Genomic DNA, 26,158 nt, shown 5'->3' on the forward strand with positions numbered 1-26,158 from the left:
AGCAGAATAGTTCTTGGTCTTATGAACATGGCGGTTTGATGAACCGCGCTCATATTCATAGGCCTGAGTATGGCTTCCCTGCAAAACATTTGCGTTAGTGCGACTCAGGTGAGTCCTCTGTCTGTATGAAGCCTTTGGACCGTATGAAGACTGTGGTCTGGGGTTTGTCTTCTTCACCTGTGGTGTCATGATGACATTCAGAGGAAGATTCTCCAAACACCTTTTCGGCACCCAGATCTTCTTCATAGGCAGTCCATTCCTGCAGTTAGTACCAATATACCTGGCAAACACTTCACCATTCTGATTCTTAAACAGTTTATAGTTTGCATCAAAGGATTCATAAATAACAATGGGGTTAGCACAAGTGAAGCCAGATAGAGTGCATGGATCTGCTGAAGGTTCCTTTGCAGCAACCCATGTGGTTTTGGGGTACTGCTCAGGTTTCTAGTAAGAGCCATCAGTATTCATTTTCCTTTCGAACCCAACACCCTCTTTCCTAGGGTTTCGGTTCAGGTTCTGCCTTTTGAGGACATCACATAGTGTCTGATGCCCTTTGAGACTTTTGTACATCCCTGTTTCAAGCAATGTCTTCAACCTAGCATTCTCATCAGCAATAGCAGTGGTATCCTCAGCAGAGGGGTTAGTTCCCACATCAACAGTTGAAGATATTGCAACAGTAGCAGCAGTAGAACATTCAGCAACAGAAGTAGCATTATCACGCTCAATGCATTTAAGACATGGTGGTTCAAATCCTTCCTGAGCTGAACTGATCTGTTCGGCGCGAAGCGACTCATTTTCTTTTTGAATATCTTCATGAGCCGCTCTCAATTTCCCAAGATCTTGCTTCCTTTGAAGATAATCATAGGAAAGCTTTTCATGAGTTGTTGAGGGCGTTTCATGACGACTTTCAAGTTCCTCATACTTAACGTGAAGATTTTTTATGTCTTCAATTAAGGACTCAGATCGAGTCATTTCAGCGCATAACAGATCATCTCTTTTGTCTAACAGTTTTTGAATATGTTCCATGGCTTTCTGTTGTTCAGTTGCAATTTTAGCAAGTGTTTTGTAGCTGGGTCTTGAACCACAATCAGAGTCATCGTCACTAGATGTTTGATAGTGAGTAGTGCGTGTGTTTAGCTTGGCACCGCGTGCCATGAAGCAGTAGGTAGGAGCGGAGTAGTCCTTGTCATTTGCATCGGTGTCGGTGGTGAAGTCATTGTCTTCAGTGTTGAAGATGGACTAGGCAACGTATGTTGTAGCCAGACTTGCAACGCCAGAATCGGACTCCTCCTCAGACTCCACCTCCGCCTCCTCAGAAGCGGACTCCTCCTCTGAATCCATTTCCTTGCCAACAAACGCACGTGCCTTGCCAGATGAGCTCTTCTTGTGTGATGAAGACTTTGAGGAAGACTTGGAAGAAGACTTTGAGTATTTCTTCTTCTTCTTGTCGTCAGAGTCATATTCCTTGCTCTTCTTCTTCTTTTTGTTCTCATTGTCCCACTGCGGACACTCAGAGATGAAGTGGCCAGGTTTCTTGCACTTGTGACATGTTTTCTTCTTGTAGTCATGAGCAGAAGCTTCATCATTCCTTGAGCTTGTTCGTGAAGACTTTTTGAAACCTTTCTTCTTGGTGAATTTTTGGAACTTATTCACAAGCATAGCAAGTTCCCTTCCAATGTCTTCAGGATCATCAGAACTGCTGTCAGATTCTTCTTTAGATGAGGAGACAGCTTTTGCCTTCAAGGCACGAGTTCGCCCATGGTTTGGACCGTAGATATCTCTTTTCTCAGAAAGCTAAAACTCATGTGTGTTGAGCCTCTCAAGTATGTCAGATGGATCGAGTGTCTTGAAATTAGGACGTTCTTGAATCATCAGGGCTAGGGTGTCAAACGAACTGTCAAGTGATCTCAGTAGTGTCTTGACGACTTCATGCTTGGTAATCTCAGTAGCGCCGAGGGCTTGAAGCTCATTTGTGATGTCAGTGAGTCAATCAAACATGAGCTGGACATTCTCATTGTCATTTCGCTTGAAGCGGTGGAATAGGTTGTGAAGAACACTGATTCTCTAATCTCTCTGGGTTGAGACGCCTTCGTTGACCTTGGAGAGCCAGTCCCAGACTAGCTTAGATGTTTCCAAAGCACTCACACGGCCATACTGTCCTTTGGTCAGATGATCACAGATGATATTCTTGGCAGTAGAGTCCAGTTGAACGAACTTCTTGACATCAGTAGCAGTGACACCTTCTCCAGCCTTGGGAACGCCGTTCTTGACGACATACCATAGGTCGACGTCAATGGCTTCAAGATGCATGCGCATCTTATTCTTCCAGTAGGGATATTCAGTTCCATCAAAGACGGGGCACGCAGCGGAGACTTTAATTATCCCTGCAGTCGACATAGCTAAAACTCTAGGTGGTTAAACCGAATCACACTGAACAAGGGAGTACCTTGCTCTGATACCAATTGAAAGTGCGTTATATTGACTAGAGGGGGGTGAATAGGCGATTTTTATGAAAGTCTTCAAAACGTGGAAGTTTCGAAGACGAACGATAGAAATAAACCTATTACCATGCAGCGGAAGGTAGACTACACTAGGCAAACTATAGTCAAGTATTCAATGGAGTGAGAGCACAATGACTAATAGCAGCAATGTAGTAAGGATCAGGTAGGAAGATATTATGAAGCCAAACAGAACACGCAGTCACTCAGTGAAGACAAAAGATAGTGCAATCATACAATGACTTCACAAGGAGTAATAGTAAGTAAAGGGAAGGGAAGGATGAATCCAGTGACTCGTTGAAGACAATGATTTGTTGGACCAGTTCCAGTTGCTGTGACAACTGTACGTCTGGTTGGGGCGACTAGGTATTTAAACCTGAGGACACACAGTCCCGGACACCCAGTCCTGAACACGCAGCTCAGGACACCCAGTCCTCACCGTATTCCCCTTGAGCTAAGGTCACACAGACCTCGCCCAATCACTCTAGTAAGTCTTCAAGGTAGACTCCCAAACCTTCACAGACTTTGTTCACCGGCGATCCACAATGTCTCTTGGATGCTCAGAACGCGATGCCTAACCGGCTGGAGGATTCACAGTCCTCAAGTGTAATAAGTCTTCAGATCACACAGACAAGAAGACTTAAGTGATGCCTAACTCTCTTTGGCTCTGGGTGGTTAGGTCTTTATCCTCGCAAGGAATTCTCTCTCAAAGGCTTCGAGGTGGGTTGCTCTCAAACGACAAAAGCCGTACTCTAACTCTGAGCAGCCAACCATTTATGGTTGTAGGGGGCGGGCTATTTATAGCCACTTGGCAACCCGACCTGATTTGTCCGAAATGACCCTGGGTCACTAAGGAACTGACACGTGTTCCAACGGTCAGATTTCAAACTCACACGGCAACTTTACTTGGGCTACAAGCAAAGCTGACTTGTCCAACTCTGGACAAGATTCGCTGTCATAGTCTTCACTCGAAGACATAGGATTTGGTTAAGCATCACTTCAGTCATTCTGACCGGTTCTCTTGGACCCCACTTAACAGTACGGTGGTTCCTATGACTCAACAAAGAAGAAAAAGAACTACGAAAGATCTAAGTCTTCGAGATCCATAGGCTTCATGCGATGTCTTCTCTTATCATAGTCTTCAATGTGAATATCTTCATGTACCACCTTTGACATCAATGTCTTCATACATTTTTAGGGGCCATCTCTGGTAGGAAAACGTAATCAATGAGGGACTTCTACCTGTGTTATCCTGCAATTCTCACAAACACATTAGTCCCTCAACTAGATTTGTCGTCAATACTCCAAAACCAACTAGGGGTGGCACTAGATGCACTTACATATATTCTTCATGGCAAATGCTTCAATGCACAAGACTTCTTCATCCACCAACTTGCTGCATCAGGCTCTGATCTTTATGGCTTGAAGTTCTATGCTCCATGGATAATGCAGCTGATTAAACTCCACCCCGCTATCTCATATCAGCCATCTGCTCGCAATCATCGGATCTTTCTGCCTGATGTGGATATGTCCGTTGAAGCCATTTATCCTAAGCCTGCTAAGGAGCCTCTTAGTCTTCAGAATGCGGAGCATCAAAGTTTCTCTCAGAACATTGAAGGAGTTGAAGCAGTCACCCGTGTTTATCCTCTGGCTGGAACTACACGTGCACCTCATCGTGCCCTTACTGAAGCCACCGAAAGCACTATTGCCCAACGACCCAAGAAGCGATCTCGTGTTCTCAATGACCGAGAGCTTCTGGTGGCTCTTCATCAGAAACAGGATAGGCATCATGACTGGCTGAAGCGCCAAATGCAAAGCCTCTTGGTGGATGTGAACCGCATTCGTAATCTTGCCACCAAGAATGCCTTTGTTTCCCATGAAACCTCTCGACCCACATGGAAAGGGCTGACGCTTATGTGCTCTGAAGATGATCTTCAAGAGGATGGCTTCTCTGAACGCTTCAAGTTTGACTCCACACCTCCTCGAAGGGCAGTGCTGCGACGAACTCCATCTCTTGAAGACTCTGAGTTCTCTTCCTCTGCGGCAACTGTGAATGCCAGAGTGATCGAGGACGAAGACGATGCTACTTCACCGCCCCCTCCTTCAGCATGCTTCGACACTACTCCAAGTTCTTCTGCACCGCCGAACACCATCGACGACCCTGCTGCTTCACCTACTCTTCATGGGAACGAGTAGATGCTCTATGTCTTCAAACCTTTTTGGTCCTTACTGACAAAAGGGGGAGAAGCATATGAGTTTGATAGTCTTCAAGCGGGTCCACATGGGCGGTTGCTTTATATTTTTCCTAGTGTTTACAACTCTCGTTTTGATACATTTGGTTCTTTGAGTTGTAATACCTAAACTCGATGGTCATTTGCTACTTATTTGCCACTTTGTGATGCGATGATAAATTCCGCATGTGCGACGATAAATTCCGCACTTAGATCATTTTGCAGACGTCCATTTTCCATTATGCATGTCATTATCTTCACATACCTTCACATGCATAATGAATTGTCATCATAAGTTCAAGAGAATCTCCACGAGTACAACCTGCCATGTGCATTTGCATTCCAAAAGCAAATTACTTATATGCACATCTTCAGGGGGAGCCCTTGCAACTTATGAAGACAATTCCTTATCCTTTACAATTTCACATATTATATTCCCCGTTGAAGACTTCAACTAGTTTGTCATCAATCACCAAAAAGGGGGAGATTGTAAGTGCATCTAGTGCCACCCCTAGTTGGTTTTGGAGTATTGATGACAAACCTAGTTGAGGGACTAATGTGTTTGTGAGAATTGCAGGATAACACAGGTAGAAGTCCCTCATTGATTCAGTTTTCCTACCAGAGATGACCCCTAAAAATGTATGAAGACATTGATGTCAAAGGTGGTATGTGAAGATATTCGCATTGAAGACTATGACAAGAGAAGACATCGCATGAAGCCTATGGAGCTCGAAGACTCAGATCTTTTGTAGTTCTTTTTCTTCTTTTTTTAGTCATAGGAACCATCGTACTGTTAAGTGGGGTCCAAGAGAACCAGTCAGAATGACTGAAGTGATGCTTAACCAAAACCTATGTCTTCGAGTGAAGACTATGAGAGCAAATCTTGTCCAGAGTCGGACAAGTCAGCTTTGCTTGTAGCCCAAGTAAAGTTGCCGTGTGTGTTTGAAATCTGACCGTTGGAACACGTGTCAGTTCCTTAGTGACCCAGGGTCATTTCGGACAAATCAGGTCGGGTTGCCTAGTGGCTATAAATAGCCCACCCCCTACAACCATAAACGGTTGGCTGCTCAAAGTTAAAGTACAGCTTTTGTCATTTGAGAGCAACCCACCTCGAAGCCTTTGAGAGAGAATTCCTTGCGAGGATAAAGACCTAACCACCCAGAGCCAAAGAGAGTTAGGCATCACTTAAGTCTTCTTGTCTGTGTGATCTGAAGACTTATTACACTTGAGGACTGTGAATCCTCCAACCGGTTAGGCGTCGCGTTCTGAGCATCCAAGAGACATTGTGGATCGCCGGTGAACAAAGTCTGTGAAGGTCTGGGAGTCTCCCTTGAAGACTTACCAGAGTGATTGGGCGAGGTCTGTGTGACCTTAGCTCAAGGGGAATACGGTGAGGACTAGGTGTCCTGAGCTGCGTGTTCAGGACTGGGTGTCCGGGACTGTGTGTCCTCAGGTTTAAATACCTAGCCGCCCTAACCAGACGTACAGTTGTCACAGCAACTGGAACTGGTCTAACAAATCATTGTCTTCAACGAGTCACTGGTTTCATCCTTCCCTTCCCTTTACTTACTGATGGTCCTTGTGAAGTCATTGTATGATTGCATTATCTTTTGTCTTCACTGAGTGACTACTTGTTCTGATTGGCTTCATAATATCTTCCTACCTGATCCATACTACCTAGCTGCTATAGGTCATTGTGCTTTCACTGCATTAAATACTTGACTATGGTTTGCCTAGTGTAGTCTACCTTCCACTGCATGGTAATAGGTTTATTTCTATCGTTTGTCTTCGAAACTTCTACGTTTTGAAGACTTTCATAAAAATCACCTATTCACCCCCCTCTAGTCGATATAACGCACTTTCAATTATAAAGATGCTCTACAAGTGTCTCCGATGGTGTTTGTTGAGTCAGCATAGATCAAGATTAGGATTTGTCACTCCATGTATCAGAGAGGTATCTTTGGGCCCTCTCGGTAATGCACATCACTATGAGCCTTGCAAGCAATGTGACTAATGAGTTAGTCACGGGATGATGCATTACGGAAGGGAAAACTTTGTTTTTGCCACTCTAGTTTTTGTCAACTTTACTTATGGGGACAATTTCATTTTTTCCCCTAGTTGATTCCTCCCTTACTTTTCGAGATTGCTCAGTTTTGCCCTTACTTTTTCCGTCGAGGTCCCTCGAATGCCCTTTGACCATTTGACCAAAACTTTGAAAATTCATAACTAATTCATAAGAACTCAAAAAATGCAAATAAGATATCAAAATGTTCAGATAAACATTACCTTTATGTGCATATCATTTGCATTCAGGACAAAAGCACCCTTTAAACTACCTGAGGTAATTAATGTTATTAACATTATTAAAAATAAAAAAGTATAAACAATATTGTTTTCACGAATAAAAATTACAAGAAAATGTAGGTGATGTTTCCAGAACATCCTGATATCTTATTTTCATTTTTCTGAGTTTGTATCAATTTGTTATGAAGTTTCCAAATAATTGTCAAAGTCGTTAGAACATTCATAACAAGATGATACGAACTCAGAAAAATGCAAATAAGATATCTGGATGTTCAGAAAACATCACCTACATCTGCATATAATTTTTATTTATGAAAAAATATTGTTTATACCTTTTTATTTTAAATAATGTTAATAACATTAATTACCTCAGGTAGTTTAAAGGGTGCTTTTGTCCTGAATGCAAATGATATGCACATAAAGGTAATGTTTATCTGAACATTTTGATATCTTATTTGCATTTTTCTGAGTTAATATGAATTAGTTAAGAATTTTCAAAGTTTTGGTCAAACGGTCAAATCGCATTCGAGGGACCTCGATGGAAAAAGTAAGGGCAAAACTGAGCAAGCTCGAAAAGTAAGGGCAAAACCTATGTGTAGGAACCAACTAGGGGTAAAAATGCAATTGTCCCTTACTTATGCCACTCTAGAATTTGACATCTCACTTTTGCCACTCTTAGCTTTTGACAATACATCACAAATGTCATTCCGTGGCAAAAATGATAATTTTTCATTTCACTTTTGCCACTCTTAGCTTTTGACATGTATCACAATTGCCACTCTAAATTTTTTGCTTTTGCCACAGAATGGCAAAAGTGATATATTGTCAAAAGCTAAGAGTGGCAAAAGTGAAATGTCAAATTCTAGAGTGGCATAAGCAAAGTTTTCCCATTATGGAATGAGTAAAGAGACTTGCCGGTAACAAGATTGAACTAGGTATGATGATACCAATGATCGAATCTCGGGCAAGTAACACACCGACGACAAAGGGAACAACGTATGTTGTTATGCGGTTTGACCTATAAATATCTTCGTAGAATATGTAGGAGCCAATATGAGCATCTAGGTTCCGCTATTGGTTATTGACCAGAGATGTGTCTCGGTCATGTCTACATAGTTCTCGAACCCGTAGGGTCTGCATGCTTAATGTTCGATGATGATTTGTATTATGAGTTTATGTGATTTGATGACCAAAGGTTGTTCGAAGTCCCGAATGAGATCACGGATATGACGAGGAGTCTCAAAATGGTCGAGACATAAAGATTGATATATTGTACCATGTTATTCGGACACTATAAGTGTTCCGGATAGTTTCGGGTAAAAACAGAGTGCTAGAGGGGTTACCGGAACCCCGCGGGGGAACTAATGGGCCACCATGGGCCTTGCTGGAGAGAGAGGTGGGAAGCCAGGGTAGGCCTCCCCCCTTGTAGTCCGAATTGGACAAGGGAAGGGGGCGGCACCCCCCCTTTCCTACTCCCTCTCCCTCTCCTTCCTCCCCCTCTCTTCCTTGTGGAGGAATCCTACTAGGATTGGTAATCCTAGTAGGACTCCCTCTCCTTGGATGCGCCCCTAGGGCCGGCCGACCTCCCCCTCCCTCCTTTATATACGGGGGTAGGAGGGCACCTTAGAACACACAAGTTGATCTTTTAGCCGTGTGTAGTGCCCCTTTCCACAGTTACACACCTCGGTCATATCGTCATAGTGCTTAGGCGAAGCCCTGCGTTGGTAACTTCATCATCACCATCGCCACGCCATTGTGCCGACGGAACTCTCCCTTAGCCTCAGCTAGATCAAGAGTATGAGGGATGTCACCGAGCTGAACTTGTGCTGATCGTGGAGGTGCCGTACGTTTGGTACTTGGATCAGTTGGATCGCGAAGACGTTCTACTACATCAACCGCGTTACTAAACTCTTCCGCTTTCGGTCTATGAGGGTACGTAGACACACTCTCCCTGCTCGTTCCTATGCTTCTCCTAGATATATCTTGTGTGATCGTAGGCAAAAAATTTGATATACCGCGTTCCCCAACAAATCTATCCCCCTAGGAGCATCCTTGTAGTACTTTGTTTTGATAGCTAATAGACTTTTGCAATAAGTATGTGAGTTCTTTATGACTAATGTTGAGTCCATGGATTATACGCACTCTCACCCTTCCACCATTGCAATAAGTACCGCGCAACTTTCGTCGGTGCATTACACTCACCATTTACTTTCCTCAAAACAGCCACCATACCTACCTATTATGGCATTTCCATAGCCATTCAAAGATATATTGCCATGCAACTTCCACCGTTCCGTTTATTATGACACGCTTCATCATTGTCATATTGCTTTGCATGATCATGTAGTTGACATTATATTTGTGGAAAAGCCACCATTCATATTCTTTTATACATGTCACTCTTCAGTCATTGCACATCCCGGTACACCACCGGAGGCATTCATATAGTCATATTTTGTGCTAAGTATCGAGTTGTAATTCTTGAGTTGTAAGTAAATATAAGTGTGATGATCATCATTATTAGAGCATTGTCCCATGTGGGGAAAGGATGATGGAGACTATGATTCCCCCACAAGTCGGTATGAGACTCCATATGAAAAAAGAAAAGAAAAGAGAGAGGCCAAAGAGCCCAAAATAAAAAAATTAGAGAAAAGAGAGAAGGGGTGTCGGTGTCAAAAATGGTGGATCTCGGGTAGGGGGTCCCGAACTGTGCGTCTAAGGTCGATGGTAACAAGAGACAGGGGGCACGATCTTTACCCAGGTTCGGGCCCTCTCTATGGAGGTAATACCCTACGTAATGCTTGATTGATATTGATGAATACGAGTATTACAAGAGTTGATCTACCTCGAGATCGTAATGGCTAAACCCTAGAGGTCTAGCCTGTATGACTATGGTAATGAATATCTCCCCCTCCGGACTAAGTCCTCCGGCTTATATAGACACCGGGAGGATCTAGGGTTACACAAGGTCGGTTACAAAGAAAGGAATCTACATATTTGGTCGCGAAGCTTGCCTTCCATGCCAAGGAGAGTCCCATCCAGACACGGGTGCAGTCTTTTTTTGACCAGTGAAAACAGCAGAAGAGCCTGTAGCGACCAGACCTCAAACGGTCCAATCTCTATGCTCAGGTGTCATCCCTAGATCAGTAATGCTAACACCACACAGTACTTGAAGGATTTATAACAGATTAGCAATCACACACTTATTACATCGAGTCTCAAAAGAGAACTTATTACAATAAATATGGCTTAAGGCCATCTAATAACGATAACAGCAGAAGGCTTGAAAGATAAGTGAGTCCATCAACTCCAACGGCATCACTGAGTATAGGACCAGACCTAAAAGGCACCTTACTCGTCGTCTGGAAAGTCTACAACATGAACGTTGCAGCCCAAAACGGGTCAGCACATGGAATATGCTGGCAATGTAACACATAGAGAGCAATGAAAGGAATAAGACTATACTATATGCATATTTGGCTGGTGGAAAGCTCTATAGTTACAGTTTTGCGTAAAGCCAATTTTTCCCTACTGCAAAGGAATAAATTTTATTTAACTATCATGGTGGTTGTTAAACATTGAGAGTGTAGACACCCTCTCAATCCCAATTAAGCATGATCATTAACAACCAACAAAATTATTTAGAGTAACATGATGAGATTCACATGATAATCCAAGTACTAGATACTCAAGATGTCCATAACCGGGGACACGGCTAACCATGATTAGTTTATACACTCTGCAGAGGTTTGCGCACTTTTCCCCACAAGACTCGATCTCCTCCGTTCGGATTCTCGCACTACATGGTGTTTGAGAAACGGATGACCGAGACATAGTCTTTCAGAAGTGCTCACACCTTACGATCGGGTAGACCATTACACCTACTTTCCCCTACATCTGCTAGTCTACCACTGCAAGAGTTCGCACGACGTAATCAACTATGCTAGAGCCCATAGTAGCTTGTGGCTGCACACGGAAGTTTCTAGCATGAATAATCTCATGATCCCTTTGAGCATGGGTGGCGGTCCAAAAGAAAACAGGCAATCGCTGGAATACCCAGGTGCCTCAATCCACCCAGATGTGTATTTAAGTTGCCACCTTAGATAAACCATTAATTTAAAAAACTCACAACTGTCACGGATTTCACTCACCCAATCCACGTCTACTAGCATAGCATGGCATAATAAGCAAACGTAGAAGCAACTCCCAAAGGTTTGATAATAAAATAGGTGATAGGTTCTACCTCATCTTCCTCCCAAACCAACAATTTAATTAGATCCCAATCATGCAATGTGTGAGGGTTGATCTAATGCAAATAAAAACTGGGTAGTAGGAGGTATAATCAAAGTGTTACTTGCCTTGCTGATGATCCGCAAAACCTAGAGATTCGAAGTAGCAAGCGGCGCACTCCGGGTACTCTATCGCAAACAAACATGCATACAATAAGTACTCAACTAATGCACAGGTAAAACTCAAATAAGAGATCTAACCAGAAAGTTCAACTTAAGAACTCCGGTTGGCAAAAAGAATCAAATCGAACGAAGCAACGAAAGACAAACGGCAAAAGAAACAAGCTTCGTTTACTATTCTGGATCTAGGTCAAATTTTACATAGGCAAAAATTTGTTTGAGTTGGTTAAACAGAAAGAGGGTTTCGAGATGAAACTCCAGGCGCTTGAATCGCCTGATTCAGATAAACGAGGAAAAAGTTATACTAGAACGAAAATCGGATCAGGAACCATGATCGGAAAATTCGCGGATTTAATCCGAGAAAAAGAAAAACGACGAACAGATTAACGAACGAACGTTCATTATCTGGATCTAAACGATGAACGCGTTCGTTAAAACGAACGAACGAGCGAACGCTCGCTAATTAACTAAACCAAAAAAAACCAATCTATCTAAAAAACGAAATCTAAAAAAACCGACGGAAAAACCGAACGGTTTTAAAAAAACGGCGGCGGCGGCGGTCAACCTCATCGGCGGCGGGCGGCTGCGGCGGCTGCTTGGGGCGCCTTGGGGCTAGGGTTTGCGCGGGGTGGGCTTTGGGGCTTGGGGTCGGCGCTATATAAAGCCCGGCCAGACAGAGTCCAGGCCGAACACGGCCCGTAGTCGGTTCGCGTTTTTTTAAATAATTACACTCGGAAAAAAACAAAAGGAACACTAAACGGACTCCAAAAATCCCGAAATAAATTTTCCCCGGCTTCTAAAATCAAGCCGAACAAGATGAACATTTATTTGGGGCCTAAATGCAATTTTGAAAAACGCGCATTTTTCCTAAATGCAAATAAAATAGCAAATACATCCAAATAAAATATTATTTGATTTTTTTATTAAATCCTCAATATTTCTTTATTTTGGGAAAGTCATTTTATTTCCTCTGTCATATTTTGTTAATAGAAATAATTGAAGATAAAATAAATAAAATCAAATGATCCTATTTTCAAAATTTGAGAACGCTCAAATATGAAAATAACGAAATCCCCAAGTCTCTCCGAGGGTCCTTGAGTTGCGTGAAATTTCTTGGATCAACTCAAAATGCAATAAAATATGATATGCAATGATGATCTATTGTATAACATTCCAAATTGAAAATTTGGGATGTTACAGAGCCTCCTACTATTGTTTTTTTCTTTATTTCTTTAAAATGTTAACCATTGGTTAACATTATAGATAAGGGCTGTTTTACATGGGTTTAAAAAGAACTCAGAAGGTGCTAGACTAGCCTATGTAAAACAACAAATTACAAAGATAAAGAGTTGCTAAAGCCTTCTAAAAAGGTTAAATTTTGAGGGTTGATCCTGTAACCCAAGATCACAAAATCTTCCTTGAGTTTCCTCATCCACTCAGCATGTGTGGCCGCCTCTCCATCAAAAATCTCTCTGTTACATTGCTTCCAAATATTCCATGAGGTCAATATGGTTATCTATTTGAACAAAGGTCCCTGCTACCTTGCCCTAGCTCTTTCATACTTGTGTTGTATGTCTGGATGATTATCCCAATCTATGCCCACAATCTCCCAACACTTTGCCGCAAAAGGACACTCATAAAATAGATGGGCATTTGTTTCTAGAGCCTCCATATTGCACATTGGGAAATTGTGATTTTCTCCAATATTAAAGTGACTTCTCAGCAGCAAATCTCTTGTGTTGACCCTGTCATGCAACATCAACCATGCAAACACTTTTGTGTCTCATGATACATTTTGTTTTCCAAACCGAGGTGATGCATTGGGGAGCCACTATATTCCTGAACATGAAATTGTAGAACTTCTTCGGTTTAAAATCAGCATCACCCCAGCAAAGGATCCATTCATCAGTCCCCATAGCTTCTAGGTTGATTCCTTCCATGATCTCTTGTAAATTATCCAGTTCTGTTCTGGCTTCCATTGACAGAGGAAGCATGAAGTTGCCCGCGTGATCATTGTTGTTGTAGTACTGCGCCAATGAGATGTCCTCGTTGTTAGAAAACGAAAAAAGATGCTCATGGGAGTCCATCAGTGGTCTTTCGTTGATCCAAACATCTTTCCAAAGCAAAATTGTGTCCCCCGCGGCAGGTATACAGTGGGTAATCCCGCGGTAAATATCCATCAGAGAGAAAACATCACGCCACCAAAAAGAACCACAAGGTGATTTTGCATGGGGAGGTGTATCGTCATAATGGGCATTCCAAACTAGCATTACCCAGGGGACATCCTGTTTGTGAATGAATTTATGCAGGTACTTGAGCGGTAAAGCATTGTTTTGGATTTGTAGGTTTAAAATTCCAAGACCCCCTTTTTTCTTTGGGCGACAAACCATCTCCCAAGCAGCCAAGGAGTGGGTTTTAGCATCTTTGTCCACTTCTTTCCTCCATAAACAGTGTCTTCTTGCCCTATCAAAGATATCAATCAACTTGAGTGGAAGTTTTAGGACACACATAGCAAAAGATAGCAGTGACGATAGCGCAGAGTTAATCAGCTGAACTCGCTCTCCGTAGGATAACCAGATAGTTGTTCCTGTCAACCTTCTCTCAATTCTATCGACCAAAGGCATTAACTCTCTAACAGTGGGTCTTGTTGTACCAAGAGGCAAACCTAGATAGGTAAACGACATCTCCCCAACTTGACACCCAAGAGCATTGGCCAGCTCTAGAGTTTTTTGAACATTTACATTGATTGGCATTAATTGAGACTTAGCGTAATTAATTTTCAAACCAGTTGCCTGGGCATAAGAATCAAGAATCTCTTTAATCGTCTGCAGCTCTTGTTGATTTGCTGGGAGTATGATTAAAGTATCGTCGGCATATTGTATGACTGGGTAGTCTTCAGAAGCAGGTTGATTAATTGGGAGTGAGATCAAACCATCCAGCCATGCTTTATTAATTAAAGACTGTAGTAAATCTGCCGCGAGCACAAATAGCAAGGGGTAAATTGGGTCACCCTGTCTCACACCTAGCTTACACTGGAATTCTGTGCTAGGTATACCGTTTAGTAGAATTGATGAAGATCCTGACTGCAGCAACATCTTAATGCACATACACCACCTATCATCAAAACCCTTGCACTCAAGCATTTTCAAAATGAAAGAGTGTTCCATCGCGTCGAAGGCCTTCTCGAAATCTAGTTTTAGACTTATGATTTCCTTGCCTGATTGTTTACATTGATGTAAATACTCGAAGGCCCAACCGAGACAATCTTGAATTGTCCTAGTTTTAATGAATCCATACTGGTTTTGATGTACTATCTTTAGAATCTAGCGCTGAAGCCTTTCAGAGAGAATCTTTGTTATAACTTTGAGCACACAGTTTAGCAAGGAGATTGGTCTATAATCATTGATCGACTCAGGTGTCAGCTTCTTCGGTATTAGAGTGATTAAAGACGTGTTCAAACATTGCAAATTGATTGTCCCCTTCCAGAAGTCCTCACACAGAATGTAAAAGTCTTCTTTGATTATCTCCCAACATACTTTAAGAAAGAGCCCATTGAAACCGTCAGGCCCTGGTGCACGATCAGTCGGAATGATTTTGATCACATTGTCAATTTCTTCTTTCATAAATGGTATTGAAAGTTCTTCCAAACCCTGACATTTTTCGATTAAGTTGGCAAGCTCAAAATCATAGACAGGCTGAGATGACACCCCCATTCTCTTCTTAAAGCAATCATAAAACGCTGGTGCCTTTTCATCATGATTTTCTATCAAGCGGCCATCAGATAGCACTAGATTTGTGATGGCATTTCTCCGCAGTCTTTCAGTTGCACGTGCTTGAAAATATTTAGTATTTTCCTCACCTTGGACAGCCCACCGAAACGTGCAACATTTTTTCCAGTACTCACTTTGATATTTAAGCAAACGTAATAGATGTGCTTATAATTTTTTTTTCTAAAATTGGCTTCTGGAATGGACAGCTGCCTCAAATCCTCAAGGTTGTATATTTGAAGCAGAATTCTATTACAGTTTTCAATTAACAGTTTTAGCTTAGAGATCGATTTACTCCATTTTTTTAAGGCATACCTCTTTAACGGGTGCAGTCTTCGGTCTTCGTATCTTCACAGCCCATCAATCCGGCCCATGGCTAACAGGCCGGACGCTCGAGGACCCCTTAGTCCAGGAATCCCTCAGTAGCCCCCGAACTAGTATTCAATGACGAGGTGTTCGGCACATAGATTATCTTCGGCATTGCAAGGGGGGTTCCTCCACCGATGACTTCTGAGTAGTGTGTTTGGCCTTCCATTTAATGTTGTACTCCTCGGCTTTTGTGCATCAACAACTTCAGTTTCCACATGTCGAGCGAATGCGAGAGGTCAGGCTATTTTTGCATATACCAGCCCGACCGTACCACAAAGGTGCATATTTAAAGAGAAGAGATCTCAGATCCATTCCACACCCCGCAAAAAATCCTTAGAGCTTGCTAAGAAGAACCATCCCAAGATGGCTAGCGCTCCCAGCTCTTCCTCTCGTCCCCACGGCTCCAAAAAGGGTGCTTGGGAGAGATGTTTCGTACCCCACAGTCAGCTGGTGAAGCTGAAAACACAGTGCTTTCTTCCCACCGCGGACTTGGTCCCTGTTCGAGCGGGATTGGCCTCTTTCAACGGAAAAACTCAGGCGGAGGATTTCCCCAATCCGTCTGCGGGAGAACGAGTGTGCTTTGTCCCCTTCTTATTAAGAGGTGTCGGATTTCCAATCCATCCCTTCCTCCGAGGTCTACTGGAGTATTATGGCCTCCAACTGCACAGTCTCACTCCCGCCTCTATCCTTCATATTGCGGGTTGCGTCGCTCTATGCGAGCTATTCCTGGGCTATAAGGCCCATTTCGATTTATGGAGAAGATTGTTCTGCCTCGTCCTCTGTAATCAAGGTGGGTCAATTTTTGAAGTGGGAGGCGATGTTGACCTACAAGTATAGGGGATCTATCGTAGTACTTTCGATAAATAAGAGTGTCGAACCCAATGAGGAGCAGAAGGAAATGATAAGCGGTTTTCAGCAAGGTATTCTCTGCAAGCACTGAAATTATAGGTAATAGATAGTTTTGTGATAAGATAATTTGTAACGAGCAACAAGTAACAAAAGTAAATAAAGTGCAGCAAGGTGGCCCAATCCTTTTTGTAGCAAAGGACAAGCCTGGATAAACTCTTATATAGAAGAAAGCGCTCCCGAGGACACATGGAAATTATCATCAAGCTAGTTTTCCTCACGTTCATATGATTCGTGTTCGGTACTTTGATAATTTGATATGTGGGTGGACCGGTGCTTGGGTGCTGTCCTTACTTGGACAAGCATCCCACTTATGATTAACTCCTATTGCAAGCATCCGCAACTACAAAAGAAGTATTAAGGTAAACCTAACCATAGCATGAAACATATGGATCCAAATCAGCCCCTTACGAAGCAACGCATAAACTAGGGTTTAAGCTTCTGTCACTCTAGCAACCCATCATCTACTTATTACTTCCCAATGCCTTCCTCTAGGCTCAAATAATGGTGAAGTGTCATGTAGTCGACGTTCACATAACACCACTAGAGGAGAGACAACGTACATCTCATCAAAATAGCGAACGAATACCAAATTCACACTCATGTCCTCAGGAACAAACGTAACTACTCACAAAGCATTTTCATGTTCATAATCAAAGGGGTATTAATATGCATATAGGATCTGAACAGATGATCTTCCACCAAATAAACCGGCTAGCATCAACTACAAGGAGTAATCAACACTACTAGCAACCTACACGTACCAATCCCAGACTTAGAGACAAGAATTGGATACAAGATATGAACTAGTGTTTGAGAGGAGATGGTGCTGGTGAAGATGTTGATGGAGATTGGCCCCCTCCCGATGAGAGGAGTGTTGGTGATGACGATGGCGATGATTCCCCCTCCCGGAGGGAAGTGTCCACAGCAGAACAGCTCTGCCAGAGCCCTAGATTGGTTCCGCCAAGGTTCCGCCTCGTGGCGGCGGAGTCTCGTCCCGAAAGCTTGCTTATGATTTTTTTCCTCAACAAAAGACTCCATATAGCAGAAGATGGGCATCGGAGGGCTACCAGGGGTCCCACGAGGCAGGGGGCGCGCCCAGGGGGGTAGGGCGCGCCCCCACCCTCGTGGCTGGTGAGTGGCCCCCCTCTGGTACTTCTTGCGCTCAGTATTTTTTATATATTCTGGAAATAACTTCCGTGAAGTTTCAGGACTTTTGGAGCTGTGCAGAATAGGTCTCTAATATTTGCTCCTTTTCCAGCCCAGAATCCCAGCTGCCGGCATTCTCCCTCTTTATGTAAACCTTGTAAAATAAGAGAGAATAGGCATAAGTATTGTGACATAATGTGTAGTAACAGCCCATAATGCAATAAATATCGATATAAAAGCGTGATGCAAAATGGACATATCAACTCCCCCAAGCTTAGACCTCGCTTGTCCTCAAGCGAAAGCCGAAATCGAAAAATATGTCCACATGTTTAGAGATAGAGGTGTTGACAAAAATAAAATACGAACATGAGGGCATCATGATCATTCTTAAAACAGCAGCTTATATAATTATTGTCATATGATATCTTATGCTAGAGTAACAATTCAATCACAATTTCAAGTATGAATCATAAACTTCATTGAAAACTAACAAACTATAATCTCAGTCATTGAAGCAATTGCAATTTATCATAACATAGGAAAGAGTCAATATATGAGCTTTTCAGCAAGTCCACATACTCAACTATCATATAGTCTTTCACAATTGCTAACACTCACGCAATATTTATGGGTATGAAGTTATAATCGGACACAGAGAAAGATAGGGGCTTATAGTTTTGCCTCCCAGCATTTTACCTCAAGGGTAATGTCAACAATAATTGTTCATGAAGACTCACATCCAATTAGCTATATATATCAGGATCTTTCCAACATATTGTGCTTGCCAAAGGATAAAATGTAAAAGGAAAGGTGAAGATCACCATGACTCTTATATAAGGTAGAGGATAAAAGTAAAAGATAGGCCCTTCGCAGAGGGAAGCAGAGGTTGTCATGCGCTTTTATAGTTGGATGCAAAAAATCTTAATGCGAAAGAACGTCACTTTATATTGCCAGTTGTGATATGGACCTTTATTATGCAGCCCGTCGCTTTTATTTCTTCCATATCACAAGATCGTATAAAGCTTATTTTCTCCCACACTAATAAGTCATACATATTTAGAGAGCAATTTTTATTGCTTGCACCGATGAAAACTTACTTGAAGGATCTTACTCAATCCATAGGTAGATATGGTGGACTCTCATGGCAAAACTGGGTTTAGGGATATTAGGAAGCATAAGTAGTATCTCTACTTGGTGCAAAGAATTTGGCTAGCATGAGGGGAAAGGCAAGATCAATCATGTTGGATGATCCATGACAATATAATTTATCTCAGATGTAAGAAAACATAACCCACTACGTTGTCTTCCTTGTCCAACGTCAACTCTTTAGCATGTCATATTTTAATGAGTGCTCACAATCATAAAAGATGTCCAAGATAGTGTATTTATATGTGAAGACCTCTCTTTCTTTATTACTTTCTATTAATTGCAACGATGACCAAAACTATGTTTGTCAACTCTCAACAACTTTTAATCATCATACTCTTTATATGTGAGCTCATTACTCTCCATAAGATCCATATGATCTCTTTTATTTCTTTTATTCTTTCTCTTTTCTTTTATTCACTCAAGATCATGGCAAAATAATCAAACCCTTGACTCAACACTAATCTTTATTATATAGCTCACGGACTCGATTACATAAAGGGATCATAAAGCAAAACTCAAAACTAGATCATACTAAAGCTTTATTCTATTAGATCAAAACACTACTAAAAGGATTGAACTAAGAAAAACGGTAAAGATAGGAGTGTGATGGTGATACGATACCGAGGCACTCCCCCAAGCTTGGCAGTTGCCAAGGGGAGTGCCCATACCCATATGATTATGTCTCCTCTCTCGTCAGTGAAGAGGGTGTTGGTGATGATGGATAGTCGCACATCGAGCGTAGGAGGTCTTCCAACATGTGGATAATGCCCTTGAGTGCGATGATATGCTCCTTCAACAAAATATTTTCATGTGTGAGATACTTGTTCTGTATATGAGCTAACTCAATCATCTTGAAAGCTTCGATCTCAGTTGGGATAAGAAGATTGCGATCAAGTTGAAGGATGTTTTCTATTGCCGGAACTTGGTCCTCCATGGCCTTCTTGATCCCTTCATCCTTGTTGATCTCCATGGGTTCTTCTCTCTTCATCTCTATCTTCATTAGCCAAGCATCGTTGCCCTCATTGTTGGAGGAGGAGGGAGACAACATGATGCTTGGCTTTGACAACCCTGGCAGAAAACAGCTCGAAACAAGAACAGGAGATTTTTGCGTGATACAGTGGTCAAAACCTTCGGGAGAATATATAATGAATTTTCACCGACCAAAATACATAACGTGCAAGAAAACAGAGTCCGGAGAGCGCACGAGGTGCCCACGAGGCAGGGGGCGCACCCTCCACCCTCGTGGAGCCCTCGTGTCCTTCCCGGACTGCTTCTTATTTTTCTATTTTTCTAAATATTCCAAAACAGAGAAAAATTGCCATTAGAACTGTTTTGGAGTCAGTTTACTTACCGTACCACATACCTATTCCTTTTTGGAGTCTGAAACGTTCCGGAAAGTGTCCCTTATGTATTCCTCCGGGGTTACGGTTTCAGTAACATTGGTTTCAACATTTATAGGATTACCTCAGATATAATGTTTGATTCTTTGACTGTTCACCACCTTCAGATTTGTGCCTTCGAAGTTGTTGATTTTTATGGCACCAGAATGATAGACCTCCTCGATAACGTAAGGACCTTCCCATTTAGAGAGAAGTTTTCCTGCAAAAAATATTAAATGAGAGTTGTATAGCAATACATAATCACCTACATTAAACTCACGCTTTTGTATCCTTTTGTCATGCCATCTTTTAACTTTTTCTTTAAACAATTTGGCATTCTCATAGGCTTGGGTTCTCCATTCATCAAGTGAGCTAATGCCAAATAACCTTTTCTCACCGGCAAGTTTGAAATCATAATTGAGCTCTTTAATAGCCCAATAAGCCTTATGTTCTAGTTCGAGAGGTAAGTGACATGCTTTTCCATAAACCATTTTATACGGAGACATACCCATAGGACTTTTATATGCAGTTCTATAGGCCCATAATGTATCATTGAGTTTCTTGGACCAATTCTTTCTAGATCTATTAACAGTCTTTTGCAAAATTAATTTGAGTTCTCTATTACTCAATTCTACTTGACCACTAGACTGTGGGTGATAAGAAGATGCAATTCTATGATTAACATCATACTTAGCAAGCATTTTTTATGGAAAGCACCATGAATAAAATGTGAACCACCATCAGTCATTAAATATCTAGGGACCCCAAACCTCGGAAAAATAACTTCTTTAAGCATCTTAATAGAGGTGTTATGATCAGCACTACTAGTTGGAATAGCTTCTACCCACTTAGTAACGTAATCAAGAGTAACTAAAATATGTGTATATCCATTAGAGGCAGGAAACGGTCCCATATAATCAAAGCCCCAAACATCAAATGGTTCAATAACAAGTGAATAATTCATAGGCATTTCTTGACGTCTACTAATATTATCAATTTTTTGACATTCATCACAAGATAAGACAAAGTTACGGGCATCCTTGAAGAGAGTAGGCCAATAAAAACCGGATTGCAATACCTTATGTGCAGTTCTACCTCCAGCGTGGTGTCGTCCATAAGCTCTGGAGTGACACTTGCGTAGGATCTGTTCCTGTTCATGCTCAGGTACACAACGTCTAATAACACCATCTACTCCTTCTTTATAGAGATGTGGGTCATCCCAAAAGTAATGTCTTAATTCATAGAAAAACTTTTTCTTTTACTGGTAAGTGAAACTAGGTGGTATAAATTTAGCAACAATGTAATTAGCATAATCAGCATACCATGGAGCAGTATGAGAAGCGTTTATGACATTTAATTGTTCATCAGGAAAGCTATCATCAATAGGTAGTGGGTAACCAAGAACATTTTCTAACCTAGACAAGTTATCTGCAACGGGGTTCTCAGCTCCCTTTCTAATATGCAAATCAAATTCTTGTAGCAAGAGAACCCATCTAATAAGTCTAGGTTTAGCATCTTTCTTTTCCATAAGATATTTTATAGCAGCATGATCCATGTGAATAGTTACTTTAGAATCAGCAATATAAGGTTTGAACTTATCACAAGCAAATACAACTGCTAAGAATTCTTTTTCAGTAGTAGCATAATTTCTCTGGGCATTGTCTAGAGTTTTACTAGCATATTGAATAACATTTAATTTCTTATCAACTCTTTTCCCTAGAACATCACCTACAACATAATCACTAGCATCACACATAATTTCGAAAGGTAAATTCCAATCAGGTGGCTGAACAATAGGAACAGAGATCAATGATTTCTTAAGTATTTCAAATGCTTCTACACAATCATCATCGAAGACGAATGGTATATGTTTTTGTAATAAATTAGTCAGAGGCCGAGAAATTTTTGAGAATTCCTTCATGAACCTCCTATAAAATCCGGCATGGCCAAGGAAACTTCTTATACCTTTGATGTCCTTGGGACACGTCATCTTTTCAATAGCATCAACTTTAGCTTTATCAACTTCAATGCCCCTTTCAGAAATTTTGTGCCCCAAGACAATACCTTCATTAACCATAAAGTGGCACTTCTCCCAATTCAAGACAAGGTTAGTTTCTTCACATCTCCGCAATACTCAATCAAGGTTGCTTAAACAATCATCAAAAGAGGATCCATAGACGGAGAAATCGTCCATGAAAACCTCACAAATCTTTTCACAAAAATCAGAGAATATAGCCATCATGCATCTTTGAAAGGTAGCAGGTGCATTACATAAACCAAAAGGCATATGTCTATAAGCAAAAGTACCGAAAGGGCAAGTAAAAGTGGTCTTTGATTGATCATCAGTTGACATAGGTATTTGAGAGAAACCAGAATAACCATCTAGAAAGCAAAAATGTGTATGTTTGGATAATCTTTCTAGCATTTGATCAATAGAAGGTAAGGGGTAATGATCTTTTTTAGTAGCCTTATTTAATTTGCGGAAATAAATTACCATCCTATAACTTGTAATAATTCTTTGCAGAATCAATTCATCTTTATCATTAGGAACAACAGTAATACCTCCCTTCTTAGGAACACAATGGACAGGACTTACCCACTGACTATCAGCAACGGGATAAATTATACCTGCCTCAAGGAGCTTTAGTATTTCTTTTCTTACCACTTCTTTCATCTTAGGATTCATCCATCGTTGGTGATCAATAACTGGTTTGGCATTTTTCTCCAAATTTATTTTGTGTTGACATAGAGTGGGACTAATGCCCTTAAGATCATCAAGAGTATATCCAATAGGAGCACGGTGCTTCTTCAGAGTTTTCAATAATTTTTCTTCCTCCTTCTCTGAAAGGTTAGCACTAATAATAATAGGATGTATCTTCTTTTCATCAAGATACGCATATTTAAGAGTATCAGGCAATGGTTTAAGCTCAAACACGGGATCACCCTTGGGAGGAGGAGGATCCCCTAAGATTTCAACAGCCAAGTTGTGTTTCAGAATAGGTCCCTGTTTAAAGAACACTTCATCTATTTCCCTTCTTTTATTCATAAACATATCATTTTCATGGTCTAGCAAATATTGTTCTAAAGGATTACTAGGAGGTACAGCAATAGAAGCAAGACCAATAATTTCATCTTTACTAGGCAATTCCTCTTCACGGTGTTGTCTATGAAATTTAGAAAAGTTGAACTCATGAGACATATCACCTAAACCAATAGTAACAACATCCTTTTTGCAGTCTATCCTAGCATTAACAGTGTTTAAGAAGGGTCTACCAAATATAATGGGACAAAAGCTATCTTGTGGGGAACCAAGAACAAGAAAATCAGCAGGATATTTAGTTTTCCCACACAAGACTTCAACATCTCTAACAATCCCAATTGGTGAAATAGTATCTCTATTGGCAAGTTTAATTGTGACATCAATATCTTCTAACTCGGCAGGTGCAATATCATGCATAATTTATTTGTATAAGTCAATAGGTATTGCACTAGCACTAGCACCCATATCACACAAGCCATGATAACAATGATCTCCTATTTTAACAGAAATAACAGGCATGCCTACCACAGGTCTATGTTTATCTTTAGCACAAGGTTTAGCAATTCTAGCAGTTTCATCACAGAAATAAATAACATGCCCATCAATAATGTCAGCCAAGAGATCCTTAACAATAGCAATATTATGGTCAACTTTAACTTGCTCAGGAGGTGTATAGGTTCTAATATTACTTTTACGAACCATAGTTGAAGCTTTAGCATGATCTTTTATCCTCACAGGAAAAGGTGGTTTCTCAACATAAGCAGTAGGAATAGTAGGATCATTATAAGTGATAGTCTTTTCTTCAACTTTAATAGGTGCAGCTACTTTTACTTCTATGGGAGGATGATATTTAAACCACTTCTCCTTAGGGAGATCAACATGAGTAGCAAAAGATTCACAGAAAGAAGCTACTATCTCAGAGTCAAGTCCACATTTAGTGCTAAATTTACGAAAACATCGGTATCCATAAAAGATTTAACACAATCAAACTTAGGTGTCATACCTGACTCCTTACCTTCATCAAGATCCCAATCTTCAGAGTTGCGTTTAATTATTTCTAATAAATCCCATTTGAATTCAATAGTCTTCATCATAAAAGAGCCAGCACAAGAAGTATCGAGCATGGTGCGATTGTTATCAGAAAGCCGAGCATATTTTTTTTGGATAATCATTTCTCCTGAGAGCTCATGATTGGGGCATGAATATAACATTGATTTAAGCCTCCCCCAAGCTTGAGCAATGCTTTATCCTTCGCGAGGCCAAAAATTATATATATAATTGCGATCACGATGAACAAGATGCATAGGATAAAACTTCTGATGAAATTCCAATTTCAATCGTTTGTAGTTCCATGAGCCCATATCATCACATAGCCTATATCATGTCAATGTATCTCCCTTCAAAGATAAAGGGAAGACCTTCTTCTTGATAACATCATATGGCATACCTGCAAGCTTAAATAATCCACAAACTTCATCCACATATATTAGGTGCTCATCAGGATGTAATGTTCCATCTCCTTCAAAAGGATTAGCTAGCAGTTCTTCTATCATACCCGAAGGAATTTCAAAGTAGACATTTTCATTTTCAGTAGGTTCAGTAGGTTGAGGAGCAACTCTTTGCTCTACTGGTCGGGGTGAAGATACCCCGAACAAGCCCCTCAAAGGATTACTTTCCATAGTAACAAGTGACAGTAAATTTCAGCACACTATATAAATTTTTCCTTACCAAATTCCACCTACCAAAGGCGCTTCACTCCCCGGCAACGGCGCCAGAAAAGAGTCTTGATGACCCACAAGTATAGGGGATCTATCGTAGTCCTTTCGATAAGTAAGAGTGTCGAACCCAACGAGGAGCAGAAGGAAATGATAAGCGGTTTTCAGCAAGGTATTCTCTGCAAGCACTGAAATTATAGGTAATAGATAGTTTTGTGATACGATAATTTGTAACGAGCAACAAGTAAAAAAAGTAAATAAAGTGCAGCAAGGTGTCCCAATCCTTTTTGTAGCAAAGGACAAGCCTGGACAGACTCTTATATAGAAGAAAGCGCTCCCGAGGACACATGGGAATTATTGTCAAGCTAGTTTTCATCACGTTCATATGATTCGCGTTTGGTACTTTGATAATTTGATATGTGGGTGGGCCGGTGCTTGGGTGCTATCCTTAGTTGGACAAGCATCCCACTTATGATTAACTCCTATTGCAAGCATCCACAACTACAAAAGAAGTATTAAGGTAAACCTAACCATAGCATCAAACATATGGATCCAAATCAGCCCCTTACGAAGCAACGCATAAACTAGGGTTTAAGCTTCTGTCACTCTAGCAACCCATCATCTACTTATTACTTCCCAATGCCTTCCTCTAGGCCCAAATAATGGTGAAGTGTCATGTAGTCGACGTTCACATAACACCACTGGAGGAGAGACAACATACATCTCATCAAAATATCGAATGAATACCAAATTCACATGACTACTAATAGCAAGACTTCTCCCATGTCCTCCGGAACAAACGTAACTACTCACAAAGCATATTCATGTTCATAATCAGAGTGGTATTAATATACATATAGGATCTGAACATATGATCTTCCACCAAATAAGGCGGCTAGCATCAACTACAAGGAGTAATCAACACTACTAGCAACCTACACGTACCAATCCCAGACTTAGAGACAAGAATTGGATACAAGAGATGAACTAGGGTTTGAGAGGAGATGGTGTTGGTGAAGATGTTGATGGAGATTGGCCCCTCCCGAGATGAGGGGCGTTGGTGATGATGATGGCGATGATTCCCCCTCCCGGAGGGAAGTGTCCACGGCAGAACAGCTCCGCCACAGCCCTAAATTGGTTCCGCCAAGGTTCCGCCTCGTGGCGGCGGAGTCTCATCCCGAAAACTTGCTTATGATTTTTTCCTCAATGAAAGACTCCATATAGCAGAAGATGGGCATCGGA

Source organism: Triticum urartu, chromosome 2 (assembly GCF_003073215.2).
Source record: "Triticum urartu cultivar G1812 chromosome 2, Tu2.1, whole genome shotgun sequence".
Lineage (NCBI taxonomy): Eukaryota > Viridiplantae > Streptophyta > Magnoliopsida > Poales > Poaceae > Triticum > Triticum urartu.